Genomic DNA, 8,723 nt, shown 5'->3' with positions numbered 1-8,723 from the left:
TTGCCAAGGTAAGATTTTATATGGACACCCACCAATCTTGTAACACATCCCCGATAAAACACTTATCAGTAAGGTGTAAATGAAGTAGTTCCTATCACATGATCAAACCAAGGCACAACTTACTGCATATGGCTACCAAAACTGTCGAAAGTAACCTAAATGTTTGTTGTTACATGGGAAAACAACTGTCAAACATCCCACAGAGTTGTTACTTACTTTCAGAACCTACAGCGAGAAGCAGACACCAAGCTGATCTCCCGGGCTAATCTTGCACGCTCTAAATGCAACTGCCTCTGGTGCCATATATTAAAATCTTTTCACCAAATACGGATGTCCTCATTCTTGCCTTGAGGCGATATCCAGATTTGTGTCAAAATACAACACTTGTAATGGGAGCTGGAGATGCCAGAGCCTGAGAGCGAGCTTTGAAGCTTTGGGTCCACGTAAGGTCGATGCCCTTCCTTCATTCCATGCTCTCAGTGGTGCAGATGTAACAGGGAGTTAATTTGTAGGGAAGGGAAAGGTTACTTGGTGGAATATTTTGTGATGTCAATCTAGGAACGTCCATCAGGTAAAGTGTCGAGACTATGGGTACCCTTGAGAAGTATGTTTGTAACCATGGTAACCTATATCTACCTAAAGCAACTTTAAAACGAGTAAAGGACGCAGGTTGGTAGTTGTTCCGGAAAAAGCAGGCACGTTCTTTGAGATTGCCTCCAACGAAAGATGTATTTCATCTTGTCATTCTTCGTGCGTAGAACTACCAAACTATGACTTGGAATAAGGATATAGTTTCCAAACCTGATAGTGATATACCATCACCAGCAGGGTATTACAGAAAATTGGAAGCAGAAGTACTGATCCTCATCATGACTTACCTGAAGCCAGTGCTTGATATTATCAAAATGCAAATTATGCAATGGCCCAACAACGCAGTGTTCAACAAATCTCTGCATGCAAGTGCCCGAGTTCTGGCCTTAACTGTAAAGAGCTTTGCACTTGCTTATCTGGACATGAGGACTGTGGAGATGGAGACTGCGAGGACAGGAAATGTTCACTTGGGAAGAAGAATGACTTTGTATTCCAAAATTGGTATATCTGGGTGTAATTGTAATCTCTATTACTATTATAGTGACTATTAAGAACTGAAACTGATTTTATGTATCCAATAAGCTCCAATAGACCTAATAAATATTTCATTAATAATGATGTCAATAAGTTTTAATAAGGATAATTTATAATGCATCAATGGGCGCCATAAATAAACGGCCATTGTAGGTTCTCTGTTCCTATAATATATAGTATTGCCTGAAACTGATTTTATGTATATTCAACAGGCCCAATAAAACTTTCAGTATGGTAATAAGTTCTGGTAAGGATAGTTCCTAATACATTTGTACGTTTATGTGCGCCATTTTTAAATAAACGGCCATAATTATTATCTGAGTAGACTAGTATTTTGCCACCTTGATTTTATTTCATCCTTGAAGTGTTTTGAACCTTAAAACAAAAAATGGGACCTTAATCATAACAATGGCACAGCATTCTTTTTGCTTCTTGACAAGTATTACTACTTTCTACCGAAGACAGTTTATTTCAGCTTGTCCTTGTGTTGCTTTAATATACTAAAGATAGCTTACATGAACATGTAGCTATCTACTGAAGATAACTTATTTCATCATGTGTTATGTTGCCATACGTGTCTATTGAAGATGGCTTATCCAGCTTGTTTACTATATAGGCCTACCGAGTAAATAGTTGACTACCGTAAAGGTTCGCCTACGGGTCATTCGGAAAAAAATTTTTTTAATGACTCACTACTAAATAGGCCTGTAGGCAATGAACATTGGTCATGTGGAAAGATACATTAATACTTCACTTCAGACCTTCAATACGCAAGACACACTATAAATAGTTAAGTCAAAAAACTCAATTTGGTGACCACTCTCTGGCTAGTAAGGTTTGACGATTGATTCGACTTCTATGGACCATTTAGAAACAAAATAGCCTCCATGTCGGCCATTTTGGATTTTGGCCTCCAGCGAAAAATGCCGGGATTTTCGCGATTCGCGAGGGACATGGAGGCTATTTTGTTTCTAAATGGTCCAAACCTTACTAGCCAGAGAGTGGTCACCAAATTGAATTTTTGACTTAACTAAAATGTTATAATTAGTTTACAGTAATGATTTTCTTCTTAAAATAAAATGGTGTTAGGCAAATTCAGCTTAATTCAGCTGAAATTTAAACACGGAAAATTATAACCTAAAAACTATTATTATTTTTTAAGGGCCGGCCCTGATTTTGGCCAATTCTGGGTCGGTCGGTGGAGGGCAAGCAAACAATTTTAGCTTCATCACTGATCATTAAGGATACGTGTAGTTAAAGCGTGAACCTACCTACGGCAGCATTCAAGTTATAGACACCATTTGATGGCCAAAAATGTGTAAAAAGTATTTCGGCGTGAAAACTGTGATTAAGTTTATGTTTATATATCATATTCAGTGTCAAATTATGTGTAGATTAATTTTTTATAAATAAAAACCTGGCATCTCATGTGTTTATTGAGGAAAAAAATGATTTTGGGTCTTTTTTTGCATTAGGTCTTAAATAATTATGCTATTGTACCTATGAAATCATTAAATGTTGTTTATTTTATGAGTTAAATTATTAGACAATAGTATGTTCATTTAAACAATATTGTCGTAATGTTTACCCAAAATTGGCGTCCCCATGACAAATGATTCCCCAAAATTGGCAAATTCCGGTAAAATTTCGGGTTCTGATATTCATAACATTTAATTGGGGAAGATGCTAGAAGAATGATTTTGCCCTTATTTTGTTTATAATTTGAAAGGCTACATGCTGGTAATCAACTAAAATTGTGTTCCCTGTCGGCTCTTAATTTGTGGAGGCGTGTAAAAAGTATTGGTATTTGGGGAAAAAACCCTCAAAAACTCAAAAACCGAACAAGCTTTTGAGATAAAAATGCAAACTTGTTGTGCCCAAAATAGTTGCTTATGAAAACAAGTTTATCTTCAATTTTGCCTGAATGGTACAATATTTGAGTTATGATTTGTTTTTCAATCCTTATTTATGCAGGGTGTCCCTTAAAAAACAGAATCCTATTCTTGACAAATTTATCAAATACATTTTGGTATGTAAAGAAAGCTTTATTCGTTTAATAGCTTTAATAAACCGAAAATAATATTTCAATCGGCTCACAACCTTTTAAGAAATATACCCATTTTTCACTCTGTCCACGAACGAAGGTTTGGTTATTTCAAAGATTGAAAAGGAGTACACGTACCATGCATGAATAATAAACATTCCTCAATAATAAATTTATAAAATAACAACTTTATTTAGGGAATGGGCTGTAGCGATGGGCTTGTGGGCAAAACAAATGTGGGTGGGACTTCCCTTGCTATACTTATGTTCAAACCTTTTTGGGCACCAAATGGTGCCAGGATCGTGAACGCTGTTATACAGAGATTATGACCAAGATCAAATAACCATATTCATGATAATGCGACACTCATTCACCTATACGTTGTGGCCCAGTGAGCTGAGCAAAAATAACTTCCCATTTGGATATGTTTCTATACTTCAAGAAGTGTTTCTTCAATTGAAAGATTTTTGACAAGCATCATCAGCAAACTCATAGCATCATCAGCAAACTCATAGCATCAAGCAGCGTGTTTTAGTGATATACTATATATTAGTTTTGAGTACATCGTGTACAATTTTCCTTTTATGTATACCACAACTTTATAGTGAGGCATATTTACCACACAAATCACGTACGAATTAATATTACCGTGCAGTTGCAACGACCCCGAGATCACACGGGAATGTGTACATATTATAGAGATTGCGAAGAGGCGTGCACTGCTAACGCCATACGGGATACGTATTACGACATTGTGCGGTAGAACGTCATAGTGCCGTTCACATCCAAACTAGTCTCCTACACAGTCAGATTGTGTCGGTCCTAACGCTCGTCGTTCCTAGTAAGTTCGTGATAGCCACATACAGTCTGAGCCGAGACTTCATCTAAACGCAATTGCAATAAACTCATGGTGGCGCTATGCTGGGACAAATATATCTAAAGATTATAGGAAGCACCCATTGATTCACCTTGGGTGCATCGAACCAGAGAAGATGAGAATAGATTCTCATCTTCTCTCATCGAACCCACTTTCCTCAGTATTAATATCCAAATACGACTGGCTGTATCTATTGCCAAGGGGTGACACTAAATTCACGGTTGTTCTATTAGCAACGCAAAACCTATGAAAAATGCCGATGGTTTACTCGATAGAAAGTGAGGCCAGTTATCGATCCGTTATGAATAATTCATGTTCGACCCTTGGATCATGTTAATTGATATTGGCAAATAACAACGTTGTTCGTTTTGCGAACTTTGCCTGTTCAATGAGAGTATAGCGCGCCCCCTATACATCTGGGCACAAACCAGGCGAAAACGATCCAGTTTAATGAAATGGCGGACGAGTATTCCCATCAGGCACCAGTGATATGTTTTTTCAACGAAAGGCTACTAATTTGATATGAAATGATATTTTGCAATAGCAAAGTCAAAATTAGGACTTGCTGTCAATAATATGAAGGAAATATGTGACAGAGGCAAGGTGTGAAATACAAGTATTATTTGAAGTTACGATAACCTTTGATACCCGTACTGACCTTCCATCATGGCGCCTTATTCGTCTTATGTATTTCTATTATGCTCTCAAGTAAAATAAAATACCAATCTGCACTAAGCAGACAGAATGTTACTTGGCTCCCAGCATGAATTATTGATTTTATACGGAGGTAAAGAAATGCACAGTGTATGTGCAAGCCGTGCAACAATACTCCAAATATTTACGGTGAATCTGAATAGTGGTCACATGTTGACATATCATGTGTTCGGGAAATCACGTGGCAGTATTTTAAGATTTCAGGCTTGTTTACTAGTTAATTGGCATTTGTACTCTTTATTATTTATTTTTGTTAATTAACATATATTTTAAATGCTGATAAATCGTGGTTGGCTGCCCATGATATCTGTTGAATTCAATGTGTTATGAATATAATTCTACCACGCAAAGGGGGTCACGTGACGTAGCAGAATTTCACACCACCTGACTTAGCTAGATTTTGAAGCTCTGCTCTTCAAATTCATGTAAATTTCAAAGTTTATACACTTAATATATTTAATATGATACTAATTTTTTGTTATAACCAATTGGTACATGAAATATACTAGCTTATTACCTATACAGAAAGGTGATTATCAGCCTTCACTCAGCAATTTGACATGCCCGGCATATGCAGCCATTCTCCGTCTGGATAACATGACTGTCGCCTTCAATACGTCTGGGCACAAATTTAAATAACAATACGCTATTTACATATCAATGCGGCCTCATGCTAATTAAAGCTGCCCCATCCAGGAGTTCATCTATGCTATTGCTCTAAGCATTCAGTCCAGATTAGCGATATTTGAGTTTTGCAAGCTATTGGAAAATTAGTAGGCCTGTTGTTCACACGTGTATGCTATTTGTCTAAATAACCTCTTGGAATTCGCGATGGTGTATATTATTCGAACAACAAGAAACAAACCCTAGTATCATATAAATAGTACCCTGTTTACTTTTTAAAGCAAAATGAAAATAGATAATTTAATATGCCTAGTTCGATTACTACCCAGCAAACACAAATGTATTACAGAAAACGTTAAATGTCGGGTTAAAGGGTATGTGAGTGTCAAGGGTATAAAAGGTTTTGACATTCAAATAACATTTGGTTCAAAACTTGCTGCATAACATTCTAACATAATAGACTTAAGTACACAAAATGTTTGCCAAATGATATTTTACTATATTTTGGTTTAAAATGTTGTTGTATTATTTTTTTTCAGTATAACACGTTTTAAAAAAGAGTTTTCATGATTTTTATATAAACCGACATTGATATGTTATCACAATGTTTTAACTAAAACCAAAAACACATGCATTATCATGTTTTACAAACATTTTGGTGTTTGCTGAATAGTACCCATTAGCAAAACACGTTGACAGCTGTTTAACGCAACGAAATAGCAATGGCGAAAAATGACATTGCACGAACTTGCCCGTCCAAAACAGACAATTCATACCGCATTATGCCGTAAGACAGCACGATCTTGCCTAAAACGCCTTTTCGCAAGATGATTTTTGGACGGCATTCTCCACACACAAATGAATAAGCAATCTACCCGTTCGAAATCCCGTCAAAAAATCGAAATTCATTCACTTCTTCTTGTCTATACTAGGTTAAATTGTAACCCCAAAAATGGATTTTATTACATGCCGGACTCTACTTGTTCTATTTGGATACTTTGATTCGCTGCATAACACGACAAACATAACATTTTTCTGCATTTTGTAATGCCTGTTTTTTGTGTGTGTCATTTTGGAACGTCATTTTTGCTACCAACCGCAACATAACCGCCTTACGGGAATTCCACGATTGACCAATTCACAATGGATTTCAACCTCTAGAGGGCATACTAACTAATTTTCGACTAACGGTTGGCGTTCCCGTATCACGTTTTACGTTAATTTCGCAATCTCTTTATTGTGGCGCGAACTATAAACAGCCCATTCTACAGTGTGATCATGGCGGCGAACATGTAGCTTCTGTTTTAATAACTGGGGTGAGAAGCGTTCCGAATGTCCTGCGCGCATCCAACGCATCATGAAGAGGCTGCTACTTCCGGTAATACAGTGAACAATTCATCCTCGTATGTTTATAGTGCACATATCTCGCGCCAATATCCTTCGGTTGAGAAGGATATTTGATGCACGGTACATACAAATACGGCTAGTGTTTATAGTGAGCAACTTTCCGGATACTTTCTGACAGGATAGCAATTATACGCCAATGTACCGTACATCTGCTCCCACTATAAACACGCTGAAAGACCATGAAGACACCAATTTTATAGACGTAGCTGACTTCATGCTTGAATGAGCACACATTATAAGAGTTCACTAATTCAAAAGTTGTAAAAGCTTAATATGAAGTACTCGATTGTAATGCACGTTTTCCTGATACCGGGTACTCGATTATAATCCAAGTGTACTTGCTAATACTGGTTGCCCGATTATAATGCTTTTTCCTGATACCGGGTGCCTGATTACAATGCAAGTGCCAGATTGCAATTGCCCTGACAAAACACGGAACCTTCATTGTAACATTTTGAGTTTGGAATGTCTTATAGCTTTTTCCGTGCTTATTTTGTCTCAAAGTATTTCAGCTTGTAGCTTATGTTGAGCATATCTGTGTACAACATTATTTTCTTTTACAAATACGTTTTATAACTCAACAAAGGCACAAAAGACTTTTATCAGTCACATGGTCTACCATATCATGCAATTGAGGATATCTTATTTTATCTTCTAGTTATGCTGCTATCTACCGAAAATTTCAACTTGTAGTATTACTATCTACTGAAGATCGTTTCGCCATCTACTACAGTTTGTAATTAGCTACACACACTGGTAATTATGCAAATGATTTTGATTGCCTAAGTTTCAAATAACGGCTGGGTAAATTGGCACACAAAATTGGACACGATGATGTTTTTAAACTGTAAGTACATGTATGTAGGTTGATTACATGTTAACATGGTGAACAGTTGGTTTGCAAAGTATTCAGTAATGGTAAACATGTTCTTATATCTAAACAAACTCTGTCCATTTGTGGGGTAATATTTGCACAACTGCATTAACCAACGATTTTTAACCAGTGAATTGAGAGTGTACGCTGAAAAAGCAGGTTCTAGAGATTTAGCATTAATTTGTCCTCAATTTGATAATATGCTTAAATCCTAGGCACTTTGTTCAAAGTAATGTGGTCTCTGTAGTCTGTATTCTTCAATGCGGATCTTAAAAAATGTTATTTATGTCACCAAGCCTTTTTTGTAACTTTGTCGCTATACCTATTTTGTGATCTTTTGCCTACTCCTTTTCTTTGTCCGATACCCAATTGCTGCTGCTATACCCCTGTTGGAATTTCTGCATGGCCTTTGCTGTCAGCATGGTTTCTTTTTGAAATTCTGATGGTTTCCTTCTTTATCATAATTACTAAATATCCTTCAACCATTTTTGGGGTATACAAATTTGGTCTTGATTATTGACCATGTGAACTGTACCAATAGCTTCCGTATGAATCTTGACCCCCCCCTTTCATCCTGCAAGGGTTTTCTTCTCTCTACCACCTTTTCACCTCCTTTTAAACATCCCCCTCATTTCTGGAAACTAGTGTTTCATGTTAAAGCATAATCAATTGCACTCATTTCTAGTATTTAAGTGTTCCATTGCTGTCTTTATTAGCAAATGCTGGCACATTCGATACAGTGTTTTTGCCTTACACATTAGCAAGGCAATACAATTGTAATAGAAAACGCATTTGTTAAAATTCGCAATGTCACACATTGTTCTGTTTTCCTGCAACAGCGATTTACCCTTTGACTAAAGTAGTGATCATACATGCACATTTTGAATTAATCACCCCGTTGTTCTAAAACTACTCGTGCAAAAGCTTGTTAAAATCAGGACTGAGTACTTTTAACATTCTTCTTTAAATATTTCGTTAAAAATCCAACATATACCGACTTTTCTAATTCACCGATTTTTTTTATATTTAAAAAACGCTACACTAATGCATATATTGCT

This window comes from Amphiura filiformis, unplaced genomic scaffold (genome assembly GCF_039555335.1).
Source record: "Amphiura filiformis unplaced genomic scaffold, Afil_fr2py scaffold_23, whole genome shotgun sequence".
NCBI classification, from domain to species: Eukaryota; Metazoa; Echinodermata; class Ophiuroidea; order Amphilepidida; family Amphiuridae; genus Amphiura; species Amphiura filiformis.
The sequence above is the reverse complement of the archived record's forward strand: the minus strand, read 5'-3'. Positions refer to the sequence as shown.